This window comes from Pan paniscus, chromosome 12 (genome assembly GCF_029289425.2).
Source record: "Pan paniscus chromosome 12, NHGRI_mPanPan1-v2.0_pri, whole genome shotgun sequence".
Classification (NCBI taxonomy): Eukaryota; Metazoa; Chordata; class Mammalia; order Primates; family Hominidae; genus Pan; species Pan paniscus.
Window position 1 is genome coordinate 39,706,723 of NC_073261.2, and position 22,411 is coordinate 39,729,133.

The following is a 22,411-nucleotide window of genomic DNA, read 5'->3' on the forward strand; positions in this document are numbered from 1 at the left end:
AAAAGGGTGGGGTCCCTGGTGAGGGCCACACCCTGAAGTCTGGAACCACAGCCCCAAATGAGAACTTTACATCCCCATTTTCCCTGCTTGAATGTCGCCTTTTCCAAAACCACCCCTGGCCCACTCCACCCCACATCCTGTACCCATGAAAAACCCAGGCTCCACTGGCAGAGAATAGAGAAAGGGAGAAGAAGCAGCTGAACGTTAGAGAAGTCTCTTGACTTCAGAGGGACAGCTTGACAGCAGGACTTAGGAGAAGAGTCTGGCCAGAGACAGCTGGACATCCCGGGAAGAATACCTTCCTGCTCCATCCCCTTTGTAGTTCCCTTTCCCACTGAGAGCCACTTCCACCAGCAAGAAAATCCCCTATATTTACTATCCTTCAATTCATTCATGCGATCTGATTTTTCCTGGACTCTGGACAAGAGCTTGGGATACAGAAGCCTGTAACAGTGACCCACTACCCTTGTGAAAAGGCAGAGGGTCCACTGAGCTGTTAAACACTTAAGCCATCTGCGGATGGAAAAGCTAAAAGAGCGCTGCCTGTAACATTCCTTCTGGGGTTTCAAGGGTCATGGGTACTCCCTACTAGATGCTGCTGCGGGGCCTACACAAAGTTTTGCTCCTGTCCACACCCAGAAGTACTCGCCCCAGCTCCTGCACCCGCTCAGCTGTGCTCTCCATCCTGTGAAGGGTGGAGGATGAAAGTAAAGGGATAGCAAAAATGTACCGAGCAAACACTTACTATCTCATAAGAATACTGGAGTGGCTATGTTAATATTAGACAAGATAGACTTCAAGTTAAGGATTATGAACAGAAATAAGAAGACATATTCTAAGTGTAGTTGTGAGTTTAAAGTTTAAAAAAAGGAGGGCATTTTAATGATAAAAGAGTCAATTCATCAATAAGACATAATCTTATACATGTGTATACATATAGTAATAAAGTTTCAAGTATATAAAGCAAAACCTACAGAACTAAAGGGAGAAACAGACAAACCCACAACCATGCTTGAACAGTTTAATACCCTTCTCTCAGTAATTGATAGAACAGACAAAGTTAGTAAAGACGCAAGAGATTTCAGCAACACTACTGAGCAACTTGATTTCATTGATATTTACACAAAATACTGCCTAAAGAAAAAGAATACACATTCTTTTAATGTGAAAATCATCATCATGGCCGGGCGTGGTGGTTCACGCCTGTAATCCCAGCACTTTGGGAGGCTGAGGCAGGCGGATCACAAGGTCAGGAGATTGAGACCATCCTGGCTAACACAGTGAAACCCCGTTTGTACTAAAAATACAAAAAATTAGCCAGGCATGGTGGCGCACGCCTATAGTCCTAGCTTCTCAGGAGGCTGAGGCAGGAGAATCGCTTGAACCTGGGAGGTGGAGGTTGTAGTAAGCCAAGATCGGGCCACTGCACTGCAGCCTGGGCAACAGAGTGAGACTCCATCTTAAAAAAAAGAAAAAGAAACAAAGAAAGAAAGAAAGAAAAGAAATCATTATCACAAAGAAAGCTTTGCATATGTTCATTTTTTGTAATAATGAAACACTGGAAACAAAATTGGAGAACTGATAAATAAATTGGCATTTTTTGAAAATAAAAAACACACAGCAGCTAAAATACATTGGAGCTGATTTTATACTCATGAGTTAATACGGATAATTTTCAAAAAATATGATAATGAATAAAAGCAAGTTGCTTTTGCCTAGCCTTCTGCCTAGGAATCTTCCTCCTTCAGGCTTTTCCTCAAATCATCTATTCTCCTTCCCACTGCCAGAGTTATTTCCCTAAAATGCAAATTTGAGAAATTCCCTCTCTTGCTTCAAATCCCTCAGTGACTCCCCTCTGTCCATGCTGCAAAGTCCAAGCTCCTCAGCATGGCTCACAAAGCCTTTATCATCTGCTCCCCACCCACTCATTCAAACTAGTCCCTGGTCCCTCCTCTGCTACACTCCAACACTAATTGAGGATATTAATAATGAATCACCTCTAAGGCACCAACACACATCTATTGAGCTATTAAAATAATTGAAAAAAGTTTTTAAAAACATTGTTTAATAACATCAAAAGAAAAACTACACATATGCCCGTCAAATGAAGAATGGGTAAAGAAAAGGTGGCATCCTCACTTAGTGGAGTAACACTTAGTAATGAAAAGAATGACCCACTGCCATATGCAACAACCAGATGGATGGATTTCACAGATATAGTGATGAGCAAAAGAAGGCAGGCATGCAAGAGTACACAAGAGTATGGTTCCATTTATGTGAAGTTCAAGATTAGGCAAAATTAATCTATGGTTGTGGAAGTCAGAATGTGGTTACTTCTGCAGCTGGTATTGACTAGGAAGGGGCACAAGAGAAACTTCTGGAGAGCTGGAAATGTTTTGAATCTTCATATGGGTGGTGATTACACAGAGCCTGTATATTTATCTATCTATCCATCTCTATCTGTAGATATTAATCAAGCCATATAATTAAGATTTATATGCTTTGCCACATATATGTTACACCCTGTTTTAGTCCGTTTGAGTTGCTATAACAAAATGCCATAAACTAGGTGGATTATAAACAATAGGAATTTATTTCTCATAATTCTGGAGACTGGGAAGTCCAAGATCAAGGCACTGGCAGAGTCATTGTCTGGTGGGGGCCTGCTTTCTCAGGGTTAACGATCTTCTGGTTGTGACCTCACACGGCAGAAATAGCAAGGGGTGTCTCTCTGGCCACTTTCATCAGGACACTAATCCCACTCACAAGGCTCTAACCTCATGACCTAATCATCTCTCAAAGGCCCCCACCTCCTATACCATCATTTTGGGGATTACGATTTCAATATACAGATTTTGGGGGGACACAAACTTTCAGATCATAGCACATCTCAATTTAAAAATTGCTAAATTAGGCAGGGCGTGGTGGCTCACGCCTGTAATCCCAGAACTTTGGGAGGCTGAGGCAGGCAGATCATGAGGTCAGGAGATTGAGAACATCCTGGCTAGCATGGTGAAACCCTGTTTCTACTAACAATACAAAAAATTAGCCGAGCGTGGTGGCGCACGCCTGTAATCCCAGCTACTTGGGAGGCTGAGGCAGAAGAATTGCTTGAACCCGGGAGGCAGAGGTTGCAGTGAGCTGAGATCGTGCCATTGCACTCCAGCTTGGGCAACAAGAGCAAAACTCCATCCCCCTCAGTAAAAAAAAAATTGCTAAATTAAAAAAAATTGCTGAGGGGGCACAGGGAGACAGGTACACAGCTGGCTGCCCTATAAATTGATAAAAATCTTTTGGAAAGCAGTCAAGTAATATGTAAAGAGAGTTAACACTTGGCATTCTTTCCTCTACTAATTCACTTTTGGTAAGAAATTTTTCTAAGAAATCAACAGGAAAGAATTTACAAACCATTTGTACAAATACATTTAGAACAATATTATCCATAAAAATGAAAAACTCTATATAAACCAAAAGTCCAATTATTGCGAAAAGTTTAAGTAAAGTATGGTTAGATAATATAATAGAACTGTGTATGGTCTTTTTAAATTATCTTACAACTTATTCAATACATGAAAAATTATATAAAAATTAATGTTGTTTCCAAAATCAGAATGCAAATATCAGATACCAAATTATATCAGTTATCTATTATTATGTACAAACTACCTAAAAGTTAATGACTTAAAACAAGCACCATTTTATTTACCCACAATTCTGTGGGTCAGCAATTTGGGCTGGGCTCAGCTAAATGGTCTCTTGGTTGGCCTGGTCTGGGTTTACTCTTGTGACTATAGTCATCTAGTAGCTCAACTCAAGTTGGACGGTATAAAAAGGCCTTGCTCACATGTCTGGTGTTTGAAAGTGGGCCTTTCTGTCTCCACATGGTCTGTCATAGCAAGGAGGCTATTCCAAGCTCCTTCACATGACGACAGCAGCATTGCAGGAGGGCAAGAGCAGAAACTACAATCTGTTGGGCAAAGCCGTTCATAAGACCAGCAGAGATTCAAGAGGAGACGCAATCAACTTCACCTCTAGGTGGCATGCCTCATACTACCACCTGTATTATCTTTACAAAACAGACCTGTCCAGGTAACCTGATGAGGAAATTAAGTACCATGTGTCTTCTAGGTTGCAGACAGAAAGGAAACTCTGCCTCCTTTCCCATCCTTGGCAGCCAGGGCTCTGTGTGCTAATAGGTTGGGCACCAAGTCTGAGCCCTTGGAAAGACAGCAGGAGAGGCTGAGGGTTGAGGCTGAGGTGAAGCTAGGGTGAAGGGGGATAAGAAAAGGGATGGGAGGAGTATGTGGTCATTAAACAATCTACACACCAATGATTCACAGCCAATCTCAAAGTGAAGATGTACATCATATATGTTTACACTGATAAGGATTGGAGAAACATCCAAAAAAGCTGTAGCAGGTTGTTTTATAGGTATGAATTTTTTGCTCATAAAATTGTCAGTTTAAAAAAAGCCCTAAGGGAAAAAACCTTGCATGCCTAAATATATTCATTTGACTACACTAAATGGGACACAGAAGAATATTTTATGTACAAGCAGTACTCATAAAAGATACCAGATGAGCAAGTCCAGAGCCTCAGATTCTATATTTAACAACAAAGCAGACAATGGCAAGGACCAGATCAGCTTTCTTGGAAGCTTTGCACAAAGATTTTCTAAAAGATTTTTCATGGGTTGTTATAGAAGAAAATGCTACATACCTGCTTATAAGCAAAGGTTTTTTTTATTTCCCCTAGACTTCTGAGTAGCATTACCCTATGCCACCAAAACAGCTCTCTCCAGACTACATTATTTTAGATTTCTTCCACTCAGTGAACATTTGTCCACACATTCTTCTTTCTTTCTTTCTTTTTTTTTTTTTTTTTTTTGGGACAAAGTCTCGCTGTAGTCCCCCAGGCTGGAGTGCAATGGCACGATCTCAGCTCACTGCATCCTCCGCCTCCTGGGTTCAAGCAATTCTTCTGCCTCAGCCTCCCAAGTAGCTGGGATTACAGGCACCCGCCACCACGCCCGGCTAATTTTTGTATTTGTAGTAGAGACAGGGTTTCACCATGTTGGTCAGGCTGGTCTCGAACTCCTGACATCAGGTGATCCACCTGCATCGGCCTCCCAAAGTGTTGGGATTACAGGCGTGAGCCACTGTGCCTGGCCTCACATTCTTATTTCTAAAAAACCTTTGTACTTCATATCTGAACTCATTTGATGCCCATTATTGTATTTCTTTTACCATTTTGATTTGATTTCTTCTTGCCTAGATAGATGCCTAGGACTTGTCCTGGATATATGGATATACAGCTCCTCAAACCTAATGTGGCTAAAACTGAATTCCTTTCCTCCCACAAGCTGTTGCTGCTCTCCATCTGCTTCTGTTAATAGCACCCTCATCATTCCAACCACATCCAGGGTCAAAACTCTGGAACTTTGTTCCTTCTCACTTTCCTGCTAACATCCAGTTGGCTTTCTCAGCCAACTGAATCTACTCCTGGAAAGTCTCTCTGGTTGCTTCCATTCTAATCCCCAAAGGGCCCCAATTCAGCCTTCATCAGCTTGTCTGATTATAACTGCCCTTCTCTCTCTCTCTGTGGTTCTTTTTCATGCCTCATAGTGCCACCTGTATTATCTTTACAAAACAGACCTGTCCCGGTAACCTGATGAGGAAATTAAGTATCATGTGTCTTATAGCTTGTAGACAGAAAGGGAACTCTGCCTCCTTCCCCATCCTTGGCAGCCAGGTCTCTGTGTGCTAATAGGTTGGATACCAAGTCTGAGCCCTTGGAAAGACAGGAGGAGAAGCTGAGGGTTGAAGCTGAGGTGCATCTAGGTAATGGTGTCATGCCCTGCTGCTCAAAATGTGGCCTACAGACCAGCAGCACCAGCAGCACCTGGGAGTTTGTAGAAATGCAGAATCTCAGGTGCCACCCAGACCTACTGAATCAGAATCTGCGTTTTAACAAGATCCGTATGTGATTGGTGCACACTGAAGTCTGGGAAGCATTGTAAGGGATAACTTTTGTGCCTCACTTTCAACGCTTTAAATCCCCGTGGCCTCACCTCTGACTCCAGCAGTAATCGCTAGTAGCAGTGGTCAGCAGCGTCCAGCTCACTTATATATCTATACATTGCCTTGCACTCTTTCCCTCATTGGCTGCCCCTATCTCTCACTCTTTCTTCTGGGTCAACTTCCCAAATAAACTATTAAATCCAAATCCTTGTTTCAGGTTCTCCTTCCAGGGAACCCAGCCTTAGATGATTAAAAAAATTGAAGAGGGCCTGAAGAAGCAGGGCAGCAGTGCTCTGGAGGTGGCAGAATCACAGCTGGTGTTAACGAGGTAAGAGTTCAGGGCCTACACAATGAGCACCAGGTTTGGGGAAAACACAGCTGAGACTTCTAGACCTCAGTTTGGCAAAGAAGTGTGTCCCACCCTAGGTTACCTGCCTTCAAGGCAGGGCCAGCTTCACGGGCCTATGATCTGTGCTGTCACACAGGGCCCTGTACTCCAAAGGGCCCTGTGTTTGGTGTAATGCTCACTTGTTACCATTTTGAAATTCTTAGTAATTTTTGAACAAGGGGCTGGGTTTTCATTGCATACTGAGCCCTGCAAATTATGTAGCTGGTCCTGATCCTAGGGTGGGAAGAGATAGCAAAGTTCAGACCACAGGCTGAAAGATTCCTCTTTAGGAAACCCGTAAGCTCTCAGAACTCATATGATTCTAACAGAGTTGAGGGGTTGAGAAGAATGCCTCCTCACCACTGCCATGTCCAATAAGACTGGGATTTTTTGCCAACTCTGGCAAATGGGGGCTGAAGCAAATTTGATTTGATTTTGGAACACAAAGGAATGTAACATTTCTTGCACTTTAGTGTTGCAGAACAAACTCTGAAGCCTTCCATGAAGATTTTATTATGTCCGTCTTGTGTTTAGAGTTCTGTAGTGGCTCTCCATTACTAAGAAACTAAACTATAAACCTCATAGGAAAGCATTCAAGATTCTGCTGATCTAACAAGACCTTAGTCCTGCTGTCCACTAAATCCTCTTTTCGACCTTAAACTCTAGTTCCAGTAGTTAATCTTCCATCCACCTCTGTCCTTATCCACCTGGAATCCACACCATTCCAAACAGTCAACCACTGATACAAGTTTTTTTTGTGAGTATTCAGAAATTTTAAAAATTTATACAAGTAAATAATATGCACTTTGTTTTCCTTTCTTATATATATGGTAGAATACTATACCCATTCTCTTCTATTCTTCATGCATTCTCTTATGCTACTGTCCTTGATCTGGAATATTTTTCTATTCCATCTCCATCATTAATTCAAACAGCCTTCAATACCCATTGCAAATACCTCTTCTTGAAGCATTCCCAAATCCTACTATGTAGTTGCAATTAAATATTACCTTCCAAGGGCTGGTCATGGCAGCTCACACCTGTAATCCCAGCATTTTGGGGGACAGGAGGCAGGAGGATCACTTAAGCACAGGAGTTTGAGGTTATGGTGAGCTATGATTGCATCACCGCACTTCAACCTGGGTAACAGGCCAACACCCTGTCTCAAAAAAAAAAAAAAAAAAAAACCTTCCTGGGATATTAAACAGGAACTTTGTAATTAGCCATTTAATACCTCAGAAACTATCTTGCTTCTCATTTGACATAACAAAAGACAGAGCCTATGTATTAGAGAGAATCATATGAAATTGCTGTCATTTGACAGATATGACCTAGAAAAAAAAGTCATTTCGTATGAGTTATCTAATCGATTTCAATTTAAATAAGGCCCTTCCCTTACCTCTTTAGTCTTCCTTAGGATTCCTCCTTTTCTCATAGAGAAGTTTATTATATAGTGATCTGTATTTTATTATTCCAACACTTCTCACCATTTAATATTAACCTAGTCTGAATCTAAGGGTTTCTAGGCTTTTAATTGTCTTCCATTTCTACATTATATATAGCTCTTTCTCAAGAGTGATGACCCTTCTTTTACCATCTCCACCACCCTTATCATTAGAACAACTCATACACATTCTTATCAACTTTATCACCCAGTGCTTTGATAAACAAAGCATGAGGTCACTCAGACACTGCAGCTGGTGTTGTTTCCAACTATGTTTTTCCTGCCCTACTTGCTAGTTTTAGATGAGATTATAATAATAGCAGTTGCAATATCACACAGATCATGTTTTCTAATCGGTCAATCACCTCATAACCAATTCATGCTATGAACACTTGTGTTGAAGGCCTTCTGCAGATGAACTTTGCCTGTGCAGCAGGGAGCATGCCCTCAAACTGTTCTGGGCCCATAGCCAAAAAATTCAGCAACCAAAAGAGAAGAAAAGACTAGTCCAGTTAGAAAGTATTTGGCTAAGGATTCTGATTGTCCTGGCTGGAGCCATATGTCCATCCGTGGACCAGCCACTGTGGCCAGATGGATGGAATAATATTATTCATTCAACCTGGGACCTTGCCCATTTTTTTGTTGTTGTTGTTTTGAGACAGAATCTTACTCTCTCACCCAGGCTAGAGTGCAGTTGCATGATCTTGGCTCACTGCAGCCTCTACCTCCCAGATTCAAGTGATTCTCATGCCTCAGCCTCCCAATAGCTGGGATTACAGGCATGTGCCACCATGCCCAGATAATTTTTGTATTTTGAGTAGAGACCAGGTTTCACCATGTTGCCAGGCTGGTCCCAAACTCCTGACCTTAAGTGATCCACCTGTCTCTGCCTCCCAAAGTGCTGGGATTACAGGCGTGAGCCACCTGCACCCAGCCTCTTGCCCATTCCTATAACCAAGTACCAGGTTGTTAACAGAAGAAGCTAGAAAGGTGAAGCCATCCTGACAGACAAGAACAGAACACTAACTACTACTTCTACATTGAATTGAAATAGATTCCCCTACCTGCATCTTCACCCACTGTGCTTTGTTTTACCTTTCGTATTAGATAAACACTTGTTACCTACTTTTCATATAAAACAAGTTTATGTAATCCCAGCTACACAGGAGGCTGAGGCAGGAGAATTGCTTGAACCTGGGAGGTGGAGGTTGCGGTGAGCCGAGATCGCGCCATTGCACTCCAGTCTGGGCAACAAGAGCAAAACTCCGTCTCAAAAAACAACAAACAAACAAACAAACAAAAGACAAGTTTAATCCCTTTTCCATAAGGAAACTTCAAATATGTTAACACAGCATATGTGGCCTTCCTTCTCCAGCCAGTGACCCTACTGCTGGTTTCTTCCTGGGTGTCTTGCCATTCCTTCTTTTCCTCCTCTGCCCGCTCTTCCCTGGCCCTACCCACATCCAAGATTCAGCTTTCCTTGGGTTTTTGCCTTGGCCCTTTTCTCTTCCTCACTATTCACATTCTCCCTGTGACAATGACCACTCTCCACGGCCCTATCACCAGCATATATGCCAGCATTTCCTTTGCTTTGTGACTTTTTCTGACCCTATGCTTTTGTTTACTCTGTCACAGTTCTATAAAATCCTACAACACTCTCCCCCTTAGGAATTTTATAAATTATTTAATCATTTGTGTAAGTTAGAATTGCATTTGCCTGCATGTAAGAGATAGTTGGCTATGGTGGTTAAACAAAGCGAGTGGTTTATATCCCTCAAGTCACAAGAAGTCAGGAATGGTTTGTACAGCGCTAGTGCTGAAAACCCCAGCACCATTCACCACCAGCTCCTGTTGCCTTCCTTTGCACCATTAAAAGGACTGTGTAAACTGTAAAGTGCTATATAAGCATAAGTTACTAACAATTCATCATTAGATTTTCCATTCAGACCTCCTAAGGTACTCTTTTCCACCGGCTTTTGATCCTGCAAGCCCCCTCCTAATGCCTTCATCCTCCAGCCTTGGAATGACCTCCCTGAAGACACTTTGTTCTTTTTATTTTTTTTCTTCACTTCTTATTCAAATCTATTTAGTTCTTGAGTTCACATAGTTTGAAGAGAAAGTTCAGATAGCAATGGATATTGCAGAATCTGAATCTATTTTATTCTTGAATTTTTTTTTAATTTTATTATTATTATACTTCAAGTTCTAGGGCACATGTTCACGAGGTGCGGGTTTGATACATAGGGATATATGTGCCATGTTGGTTTGCTGCACCCATTAACTTGTCATTTACATTAGGTATTTCTCCTAATGCTATACCTCCCCCTGCCCCCCACCCCATGACAGGCCCCCATGTGTGATGTTCCCCGCCCTGTTTCCAAGTGTTCTCATTGTTCTGTTGCCACCTATGAGTGAGGATATGCGGTGATTGGTTTTCTGTCCTTGTGATGGTTTGATCAGAATGATGGTTTCCACCTCCATCCACGTCACTACAAAGGACATTTACTCATCCTTTTTTATGGCTGCATAGTATTCCATGGTGTATATGTGCCACATTTTCTTAATCCAGCCTATCATTGATGGACATTTGGGTTGGTTCCAAGTTTTTGCTATTGTGAATAGTGCCGCAATAAACATACGTGTGCATGTGTCTTTATAGTAGCATGATTTATAATCCTTTGGGTGTATACCCAGTAATAGGATTGCTGGGTCAACTGGTATTTCTAGTTCCAGATCCTTGAGGAATCACCACACTGTCTTCCACAATGGTTGAACTAGTTTACACTCCCACCAACAGTGTAAAAGCATTCCTATTTCTCCACATCCTCTCCAGCATCTGTTGTTTCCTGACTTTTTAATGATCGCCATTCTAACTGGTGTGAGATGGTATCTCATTGTGGTTTTGATTTGCATTTATCTGATGACCAGTGACGATGAGCATCTTTTCATGTATCTGTTGGCTGCATAAATGTCTTCTTTTGAGAAGTGTCTGTTCATATCCTTTGCCCACTTTTTGATGGGGTTGTTTTTTTCTTGTAAATTTGATTAACTTCTTTGTAGATTCTGGATATTAGCCCTTTGTCAGATGGGTAGATTGCAAAATTTTTCTATCATTCTGTAGGTTGCCTGTTCACTCTGATGGTAGTTTCTTTTGCTGTGCAGAAGCTCTTTAGTTTAATTAGATCCCATTTGTCTATTTTGGCTTTTGTTGCCATTGCTTTTGGTGTTTTAGTCATGAAGTCCTTTCCCATGCCTGTGTCCTGAATGGTATTGCCTAGGTTTTCTTCTAGGGTTTTTATGGTTGTAGATCGAACATTTAAGTCGTCAATCCATCTTGAATTAATTTTTGTATAATGTGTAAGGAAGGGATCCAGTTTCAGCTTTCTACATATGGCTACCTAGTTTTCCCAGCACAATTTATTAAATAGGGAATCCTTTCCCCATTTCTTGTTTTTGTCAGGTTTGTCAAAGATCAGATGGTTGTAGATGTGTGGTGTTATTGCTTAGACCTCTGTTCTGTTGCATTGGTCTATCTCTCTGTTTTGGTACCAGTACCATGCTGTTTTGGTTACTGTATCCTTGTAGCATAGTTTGAAGTCAGGTAGCATGATGCCTCCAGCTTTGTTCTTTTTGCTTAGGATTGTCTTGGCAATGCAGGCTCTTTTTTGGTTCCATATGAACTTTAAAGTAGTTTTTTCCAATCCTGTGAAGAAAGTCATTGGTAGCTTGATGGGGATGGCATTGAATCTATAAATTACCTTGGGCAATATGGCCATTTTCACGATATTGATTCTTTATATCCATGAGCATGGAATGTTCTTCCATTTGTTTGTGTCCTCTTTTATTTTGTTGAGCAGTGGTTTGTAGCTGTCCTTGAAGAGGTCCTTCACATCCCTTGGTGGATTCCTAGGTATTTTATTCTCTTTGCAGTAATTGTGAATGGGAGTTCACTAATGATTTGGCTCTCTGTCTGTTATTGGTGTATAGGAATGGTTGTGATTTTTGCACATTGATTTTGTATCCTGAGATTTTGCTGAAGTTGCTTATCAGCTTGAGGAGATTTTGGGCTGAGATGATGGGGTTTTCTAAATATACAATCATGTCATCTGCAAAGACGGACAATTTGACTCCCTCTTTTCCTAATTGAATACCCTTTATTCCTTTCTTTTGCCTGATTGCCCTGGCCAGAACTTCCAACACTATGTTGAATAGGAGTGGTGAGAGAGGGCATCCCTGTCTTGTGCCAGTTTTCAAAGGGAATGCTTCCAGTTTTTCCCATTCAGTATGATATTGGCTGTGGGTTTGTCATAAATAGCTCTTATTATTTTGAGATACTTTCCATCAATATCTAGTTTATAGAGAGTTTTTAGCATGAAGGCTGTTGAATTTTGTCGAGGCCTTTTCTACATCTACTGAGATAATCATGTGTTTTTTTCCGTTGGTTCTGTTTATGTGATGGATTACGTCTATTGATTTGCATATGTTGAACCAGCCTTGCATCCCAGGGATGAAGCCAACTTGATCGTGGTGGATAAGCTTTTTGATGTGCTGCTGGATTTGATTTGCCAGTATTTTATTGAGGATTTTTGCATCTGTGTTCATCATATTAGAGATATTGGTCTTAAATTCTCTTTTTTTAGTGTGTCTCTGCCAGGCTTTGGTATCAGGATGTTGCTGGTCTCATAAAATGATTTAGGGAGGATTCACTCTTTTTCTATTGATTGGAATAGTTTCAGAAGGAATGACACCAGCTTCTCTTTGTACCTCTGGTAAAATTCAGCTGTGAATCCATCTGGTCCTGGACTTTTTTTGGTTGGTAGGCTATTAATTATTGCCTCAATTTCAGATCCTGTTATTGGTCTATTCAGAGATTCAACTTCTTCCTAGTTTAGTCTTGGAAGGGGGTACGTGTCCAGGAATTTATCCATTTCTTCTAGATTTTCTAGTTTATTTGCATAGAGGTGTTTGTAGTATTCTCTGATGGTAGTTTGTATTTCTGTGGGATCAGTGGTGATATCCCCTTTATCATTTTTTATTGCAGCTATTTGAGTCTTCTCTCTTTTCTTCTTTATTAGTCTTGCTAATGGTCGATCAATTTTGTCACTCTTTTCAAAAAACCAGCTCCTGGATTCATTGATTTTTTGAAGGGTTTTTTGTGTCTCTATCTCCTTCAGTTCTGCTCTGATATTAGTTATTTCTTGTCTTCTGCTAGCTTTTGAATTTGTTTGCTCTTGCTTCTCTAGTTCTTTTAATTGTGATGTTAGGGTGTCGATTTTAGATCTTTCCTGCTTTCTCTTGTGGGCATTTGGTGGTATAAATTTCCCTCTACACACTGCTTTAAATGTGTCCCAGAGACTCTGGTACATTGTGTCTTTGTTCTCATTGGTTTCAAAGAACATCTTTATTTCTGACTTCATTTCATTATTTACCCAGTAGTCATTCAGGAGCAGGTTGTTCAGTTTCCATGTAGTTTTGCGGTTTTGAGTGAGTTTCTTAATCCTGAGTTCTAATTTGATTGCACTGTGGTCTGAGAGACAGTTTGCTGTGATTTCTGTTCATTTACATTTGCTGAGGAGTGCTTTACTTGCAACTATTTTGGAATAAGTCAATTTTGGAATAAGTGCAATGTGGTGCTGAGAAGAATGTATATTCTGTTGATTTGGGGTGGAGAGTTCTGTAGATGTCATTAGGTCTGTTTGGTGCAGAGCTGAGTTCAAGTCCTGGACACCCTTGTTAAACTTCTGTCTCGTTGATCTGTCTAATATTGACAGTGGGGTGTTAAAATCTCCCATTATTATTGTGTGGGAGTCTAAGTCTCTTTGTAGGTCTCTAAGGATTTGCTTTATGAATCTGGGTGCTCCTGTATTGGGTGCATATATATTTAGGATAGTTAGTTCTTCTTGTTGAATTGATCCCTTTACCATTATGTAATGACCTTCTTTGTCTCTTTTGATCTTTGTTGGTTTAAAGTGTGTTTTATAAGAGACTAGGACTGCAACCCCTGCTTTTTTTTTTGCTTTCCATTTGCTTGGTAAATCTTCCTCCATCTATTTTGAGCCTATGTGTCTCTCTGCACATGAGATGGGTCTCGTGAATACAGCACACTGATGGGTCTTCACTCTTTATCCAATTTGCCAGTCTGGGTCTTTTAATTGGGGCATTTAGCCCATTTACATTTAAGGTTAATATTGTTATGTGTGAATTTGATCCTGTCATTCTGATGTTAGCTGGTTATTTTGCCCATTAGTTGATGTAGTTTCTTCCTAGCATCGATGGTCTTTACAATTTAGCATGTTTTTGCAGTGACTGGTACTGGTTGTTCCTTCCCATGTTTAGTGCTTCCTTCAGGAGCTCTTGTAAGGTAGGCCTGGTGGTGACAAAATCTCTCAGCATTTGCTTGTCTGTAAAGGATTTTATTTCTCCTTCACTTATGAAGCTTAGTTTGGCTGGATATGAAATTCTGGGTTGAAAATTCTTTTCTTTAAGAATGGAATATTGGCCCCCACTCTCTTCTGGCTTGTAGAGTTTCTGCCGAGAGATCCGCTGTTAGTCTGATGCGCTTTCCTTTGTGGGTAACCCAACCTTTCTCTCTGGCTGCCCTTAACATTTTTTCCTTCATTTCAACCTTGGTGAATCTGACAATTATGTGTCTTGGGGTTGCTCTTCTTGAGGAGTATCTTTGTGGTGTTCTCTGTATTTGCTGAATTTGAATGTTGGCCTGCCTTGCTAGGTTGGGGAAGTTATCCTGGATAATATCCTGAAAAGTGTTTTCCAATTTGGTTCCATTCTCCCCGTCACTTTCAGGTACACCAATCAAATGTAGATTTGGTCTTTTCACATAGTCCCATATTTCTTGGAGGCTTTGTTTGTTTCTTTTTACTGTTTTTTTCTCTAAACTTCTCTTCTCACCTTATTTCATTAATTTGATCTTCAATCACTGATACTCTTTCTTCCACTTGATCAAATCAGCTATTGAAGCTTGTGCATGTGTCATGTAGTTCTCATGCCATGGTTTTCAGCTCCATCAGGTCACTTAAGGTCTTCTCTACACTGTTTATTCTAGTCAGCCATTTGTCTAATCTTTTTTCAAGGTTTTTAGCTTCTTTGCAATGGGTTCAAACATCCTCCTTTAGCTTGGAGAAGTTTGTTATTACCGACTTTCCGAAGCCTACTTTTGTCAGCTCATCAAAGTGATTCTCCATCCAACTTTGTTCCTTTGCTGGTGAGGAGCTGTGATCCTTTGGAGGAGAAGAGGTGCTCTGGTTTTTAGAATTTTCAGCTTTTCTGCTCTGGTTTCTCCCCATCTTTGTGGTTCTATCTACCTTGGTTTTGATGCTGGTGACCTATAGATGGGGTTTTGGTGTGGATGTCCTTTATGTTGATGTTGATGCTATTCCTTTCTGTTTTTTAGTTTTCCTTGTAACAATCAGGTCCCTTAGCTGCAGTTCTATTGGAGTTTGCTGGAGGTCCACTCCAGACCCTGTTTCCTGGGTATCACCAGCGGAGGCTGCAGGACAGCAAATATTGCAGAACAGCAAATATTGCTGCCTGATCCTTCCTCTGGAAGCTTCGTCCCAGAGGGGCACCTGTCTGTGTGAGGTGTCAGTCGGCCCCTATTGGGAGGTATCTCCCAGTTAGGCTACACAGGGGTCAGGGACCCACTTCAGGAGGCAGTCCGTCTATTCTTAGAGCTCAAACACCATGCTGGGAGAACCACTGCTCTCTTCAGAGCTATCAGACAGGGATGTTTAAGTCTGCAAAAGTTTCTGCTGCCTTTTGTTCAGCTATGCCCTGCCCCCAGAGGTGGGGTCTACAGAAGCAGCAGGCCTTGCACAGCTGCGGTCGGCTCCTCCCAGTTTGAGATTCCCCAGTTGCTTTGTTTACCTACTCAAGCCTCAGCAATGGTGGACACCACTCCCCCTGCCAGACTGCTGCCTTGCAGGTCAATCTCAGACTGCTGCTCTAGCAGTGAGCAAGTCTCCATGGGCATAGGACCCACCGAGCCAGGCGTGGGATATAATCTTCTGGTGTGCCATTTGCTAAGACCATTGGAAAAGTGCAGTATTTGAGCGGAAGTGTCCTGATTTTCCAGGTACAGTCTGTCATGGCTTCCCTTGGCTAGGAAAGGGAAATCCCCTGACCCCTTGCGCTTTCCGGGTGAGGCGATGCCCCACCCTGCTTCAGCCCACCCTCTGTGGGCTGCACCCACTGTCCAGCCAGTCCCAGTGAGATGAACCAGGTACTTCAATTAGAAATGCAGAAATCACCGTCTTCTGCATCAATCACACTGGGAGCTGCAGAACGGAGCTGTTCCTATTGGGCCATCTTGGAATGGAATCCCCCTTTGTTCTTTTAGAACTATATATGCCTGTAATCCCAGCACTTTGGGAGGCCAAAGCAGTTGGATCACCTGAGGTCAGGAGTTCAAGACCAACCTGGCCAACATGGCGAAACCCCATCTCTATCAAAAATGCAAAAATTAGCCGGGCATGGTGGCACATGCCTGTAATCCCAGCTACTTGGGGGGTTGAGGCAAGAGGATCGCTTGAACCTGGGAGGCAGAGGTTGCAGTGAACTGAGATCACACCACTGCCTTCCTGCCTGTGTAACATACTCTGATACATATATCACTGGGCACAGTAGTGAGCACCTGTAGTCCCAGCTACTTGAGAGGTGGAAACAGTAGGCTCCCTTGAGCCCAGGAGTTTGATTCTAGCCTGGACAACATAGCAGGACACCATCTTGATGGACAGATAGGTAGATGGATAGATAGATAGATAGATAGATAGATAGGAGCAATTTTTCAAGATCAACAGCAAAAAAATACACTATTGATTGCTTCATCTTTCCTTGAGTAGGCTTTTCACTTCTATTTCTTCTATTTTTATCTTTTGGTTAATGTTTCATGCTCCTCAGCTTGGGATAAATCCATCTGCCTTGACCTGATTACCCTGAGCTGCCTACCCTAATCCCAATTTAGATGTACAAAGTAACCCCATTTGCATAGTATTTGACCGCTTACAGATAAAAAGGTATACACTAGTAATACATGAATTTATTACACTCTCTCCCTTATGGAGTTTATCTTAAAGTAACATTATGTGCACTGACAGTGAGAGTTGCACACCTTCATTGATGGGAAATTGGAAATGCATCAAAAAATCTTTAAAATGTTCCTACCCTTTCACTAGGCAATTTCTCTTTTAGACAGTTTCCACTAAGAAAATTATCAGTCATGATAATTTGTTGAATCATATGGTAGGATTAAAAATGGTCAGAAAAGCCCTGTTAGAGTATCAAATAATTGGAAATGTCCACAATTAGGGGATTAGTTAAATAGATGATGATATACCTATACAAAGATTAACGATGTTACAGAAATGCATCAACTGAAATGAAAAAAAATTCAGAATCTATTGTCAAGTGAAAAAAATCAATTTACAAACAATATGTATGTGTGCCATTATCCCATTTTTGTTTCTTTTTAAAACTGCTTAGAAAATGTTCTGGAAAGATATCCATGAAGGCATTAATAGATAGGTGGGGTCGTAAGTCTTCTATACTCTCATCTTGTTTGATCACATTTTTCTGTTTTTCTTGGAAGATCACAAATTACTTGTGTAGTCAAATGACAACAATAAAAAATGTCTTGATGGCTGGAAGGGAAATACCTTAAGTGAAGAGTTAATGGTCCTGCCTATCCAGATAAGTAGTTACCTGCTTCTCCCAGGCCACTAAAGAGTGTTGCACTGTGGGCCTGCCCTTCTGACGCAAGGAAATATGTCTTCAGAAAACAGATCTTCTAATGTTATACCCTGACCACCTCTGCTCATACAACTGTAAAGGTGTGAGGAACTAGAGGCTTCTCATCTGGAGGCCCTGATGCAGACAGTTTGGTCCTAATTCAGTAGATTTGCCTGTTTCCTACAGGAATGAAATCTGCATACCTTCCTGCCTGCCTCCAGAATTCAATAATATTTTATTAAAATTTGTTACCGTTTCCTTACAAAACAAGCTCTTTATTTTTAACTTCTCTAAGATATATAGTAAAATATGGCAAAGAATCCCATATATCTTAGGTCCTCTTAATTCTAGCATCTGACTACATGGATTTGGACTATCATTGCCCTACTATAAAATAATCATTTTCATCATCATCATCAATTATATTATTGAGAATATACAATGTGCTAAGCACTGGACTGGGTACTCCATATGTATTATTCAATTTGAAGTTCCCAACCTATTTTGAAGCAGGTGCTGTTATTAGCCCAGTTGATGAACAAGTGTTAAGTGGCTAACGCAACACTTCCCCACTTCCTAACAATATTCTGGAAAATAAGGATACGGAGGGTACTTACTTATAGGATGGTTGTGAATTTTAGATAAGTGAATACATGGCTGTAAGGAACATGGCTGTGCTGCAGCCAGGCAGGCATAGGCAGAGGCAAACATCCTGCATGACTCAGCAGGATTGGAGCACAGGTGCACAATTTCATACATTATATAATCACAGCTATGTAGCCATAAGATAAGAAAGCTCATCACCTGGCTCTGAGCCACTGTTGTCTGTGAGGCATATAAATGCAGCACTGATACTGTGAGAGTGGGGCTGAATGAAGCCATGTCCCATCTACCTGCTGTCTCTTGAGTATTCTTCCAGCTCCCTGCCCCCCGTCCACCCATTCCCCTTGGGCCTCAGCTGGGGTTCAAAACTGACAATAGCTATCACAAATAAAGCTGCTATGCACATTCATATACAAGTCTTTGTTTGGATATATGCTTTATTTTCTCTAGGGAAAATACCCAGGAGGGGAATGGCTGGGTCACACAGTAGGGATAGGTTTAACTTTAAAAATAAAAAATAAATAAAACCTGCCAAATGGTTTTTCCAAAGTGGATATTTATTTTATAGTTCCACCAGCAGTGTGTGAGAGTTCTAACACTAGGAACAGTGAGTTTTTTTTATCTTAGCCATTCTAGTGAGCACGTAATGGTATCTCATTATGGTTTTAATTTGGATTTTCCTAATGGCTAATGATGTTGAAAACCTTATTAGATGTATATTTGCCCACCATGTGTCTTCTTTAACTAAGGGTCTATTAAAATAGTTTTCTGACTTTTACATGGATTGTTGGTTTGCTTATTACTGAGTTTTGAAAGATTTTATACATTCTGGATCCACAACTTTTTATATCAGACATATATTTTATTTATTTATTTATTTATTTATTTATTTATTTTTGAGATGGAGTCTTACTCTGTCACCCAGGCTGGAGTGTAGTATAGATCTCAGCTCACTGCAACCTCCACCTCACAGGTTCAAGTGATTCTCATGCCTCACCTCCCAAGTAGCTGGGACTACAGGCATGCATCACCACACCTGGCTAATTTTTGTATTTTTAGTAGAGACGGGGTTTCGCCATGTTAGCCAGGCTGGTCTCAAATTCCTGGCCTCAAGTGATCTGCCCACCTCAGCCTCCCAAAGTGCTGGGATTACACGCATGAGCCAGTGTGCCTGGCCCAGATACATGATTTTAAAATATTTTCTCTCGATCTGTAGCTTCTCTTTTCATTCTCTCAACATTGTCTTCCAAAGAGTAGAAGTGTTTAATTTTAAGTCCAATTTATTAATTTGGGTTTTTAAAAAAAACGAATTCTACTTTTGATAATATACCTAAGAAATGTTTATATAAGCCAAGATCACAAAGATTATCTACTTTGTTTTTTTCTGGAAATTTTATAGTTTTAGATCTAAGTCTATTTTGAGTAAATTTTTATATATGATACAGGTATGGATTGAAGTGGTTTTTGTTTTGTTTTGTTTTTGCATGTGAATATCTCCAATTGTTCTAGCACCATTCGATGACAAGACTTTCCTTTCTCCACTAAATTGCCTGTACCTTTGTAAAAAATCAGTTGTCCATATATGCCTGGGTTTATTGCTAGTATCTCTATTCTGTTTTACTAATCTATTTTTCAGATTTTGTGCCAATACTACACTGTCCTGATTACTATAGTTTTATAATAATTTTTGAAATCAGGTAGTGTTAGTTCTCTAACTTTGTCCTACTTTTTCAAATGTTTTAACTATTTCAGATCCTTTGTATTTCCATATGAATTTTAGAATCAGCTTGTCAGCCGGGTGTGGTGGCTCACACCTGTAATCCCAGCACTCTGGGAGGCCAAGGCAGGCGGATCACCTGAGGTCAGGAGTTCAAGACCAGCCTGGCCATGGTGAAACCCCATCTCTACTCAAAATAAAAAAAATTATCCAGGCATGGTGGTGTGCGCCTATAATCCCAGCTACTCAGAAGGCTGAGGCAGGAGAATCACTTGAACTCGGGAGGCGGAGGTTGCAGTGAGCCAAGATCGCACCATTGCACTCTAGCCTGGGCAACAAGAGCGAAACTCCATCTCAAAAAAAAAGAATCAGCTTGTCAATTTTTATCATTAAAAAACTTGCTTTGATTTTTATTAAGATTGCATTAAACCTATAGACCAATTTTAGGAGAAATAACATCTTAACAATATTGAGTCTTCTGACCCATCAACACAGTATATCTCTATATTTTAAATTTGTTTAAATTTCTCTCAGTAATGTTTTATAGTATTCAGTGTACTGGTGTTTTGTATCTTTTGTCAGATATATCTCTATTTGATTTTTTTAAATATTATTGTAAATGGTAACTTTTATATCAATTTCCCATTGTTTACTGCAGTATATATAAGATTTAAAAAAAATTGATCTTGCATCTTATGACTAACTAAGCTTACTTTTTCTAAACCCACAATAGAATTGGATTCCCTATGTAGACTATGATGTCATCTCAAAGACAATTTTACCTCTTCCTGACCAATCTGGATGCCATTTATTTCTTTTACTTGCTTATTGCACTGGCTAGAACCTCTAGCATAGTGAGGAACAGAGTGGAAAGCAGTCTTTCACCATTAAGTGTGATGGTAGCTGTAGGTTTTCTGGATGCCCTTTATCAGGTTGTGGAAATTCCCATCAATTTCTCCTTTGCTGAGAGTTTTTATCACAAATGCTTCTCCGGTGTCTATTGAGATGATCATATGGCTTTTCTTTATTAGTTTGTTAATATGGCAAATAACATTGACTGATTTTTCAAATGTTACATCAACCTGCATCCCTGGCATAAACTAAACCCCATTCGCTCACAATGTATTACCTTTTTTTTTTTTTTAAGAGTCTCACTCCAGACTGGAGTGCAGTGGCCTGATCATAGCACGATCATAGCTCACTGCCACCTTGAACTCCTGAGCTCAAGCAATCCTCCTGCCTCAAACTCCTAAGTAGCTGGGACTACAGTCACATACCACCATGCACAGCTAATTTTTTTATTCTTTGTAGAGACCAGGTCTTGCTATGTTTCCCAAGCTGGTCCCAGACTCCTGGCCTGAAGTGAGCCTCAGCCTCTCAATATTACCCTTTTTATTTATTGTTGGATTTGATTTGCTAAGATTTTGTTTAGAAATTTTGTGTGTATGTTCATAAAGGATATTGTTCTGCAGTTTTCTTCTCCTGTAAAGTCTTTTTCTGGTTTTGATACCAGGGATGAGTTTGTATAATCCCAATATTATTTACTTCTTACATATTTGGTAGAATTCAGTGAAGTTACAGGGCCTGGAGTCTTTATTTTGGGAAGGTTTTTAACTATAAATTCCATTTTTAATAATTAGTTATTGTTATTTTTGAGACAGAGTCTCACTCTGTTGCCCAGGCTGGAGTGCAGTGGTGCAATCTCAACTCACTGCAACCTTGACCTCCTAGGCGCAACTGATCCTTCCACCTCAGCCTCGCAAGTAGCTGGGACCACAGGTGCATGACACGACACCCAGCTAATATTTTTTTCTGTATTTTTTTTGTAGAGATGGGGGTCTTACTATGTTGCCTAGGCTGGTCTTGAACTCCTGGGCTCAAGCAATCATCCCACCTCAGCCTCCTAAAGTGCTGGGATTACAGGTATGAGCTACATCTGGCCCAAACTCAATTTTTTAAATAGAGCTATTTGCATCATTTATTTCTTCTTGAGTAAACTTTGATAGTTTGTGTCACTCAAGGAATTCCACTATTTCTTCTAAGTTGTTGACTTTATTGGCATAAAGAAGTTTATAATCTTCCCTTATTATTTTTTAATATCTGTAAAATATGTAGTGATGTCACTTCTTGCTCTATGCTATTGTCGTCATACATTTTACTAATACACGTGGTATAAACCCCATCGTGCATTTTTATTATTTCATTATTTTCATTTAAAAAGTTGTCTTTTAAAGATATTTAAATTATAATAAAAAGTTATATATTTACTGTATAATGTCTCTAATGTACTCCCTTCCTTTGTATAGGTCTATATTTCTATCTGGTATCATTTTCCTCTGCTTGAAGTATTTTCTTTAACATTTCTTGCAATGCAGGTTGGTTCATGATAAATTCTTTCATCTTTTGTATGTCTGGAAAAGTCTTTATTATTTTTTTCATTTTTAGTTTTTAAAAATTGAAATATAACTCATATCATCAAATTTACCATTTTTAAA

At 40.3% G+C, this 22,411-nt stretch overlaps 1 long non-coding RNA gene across 1 annotated transcript in view; it reads left to right on the top strand.

Annotated features, from left to right (window-relative positions):
• LOC112438921 (uncharacterized) overlaps positions 1–22,411 on the top strand; it is a 76,253-nt gene that overhangs the window by 50,653 nt on the left and 3,189 nt on the right. The window contains exon 5 of the long non-coding RNA XR_004669954.3: positions 6,238–6,348. This is a non-coding gene — a long non-coding RNA (uncharacterized LOC112438921). The remainder of the gene's footprint in view (positions 1–6,237; positions 6,349–22,411) is intronic.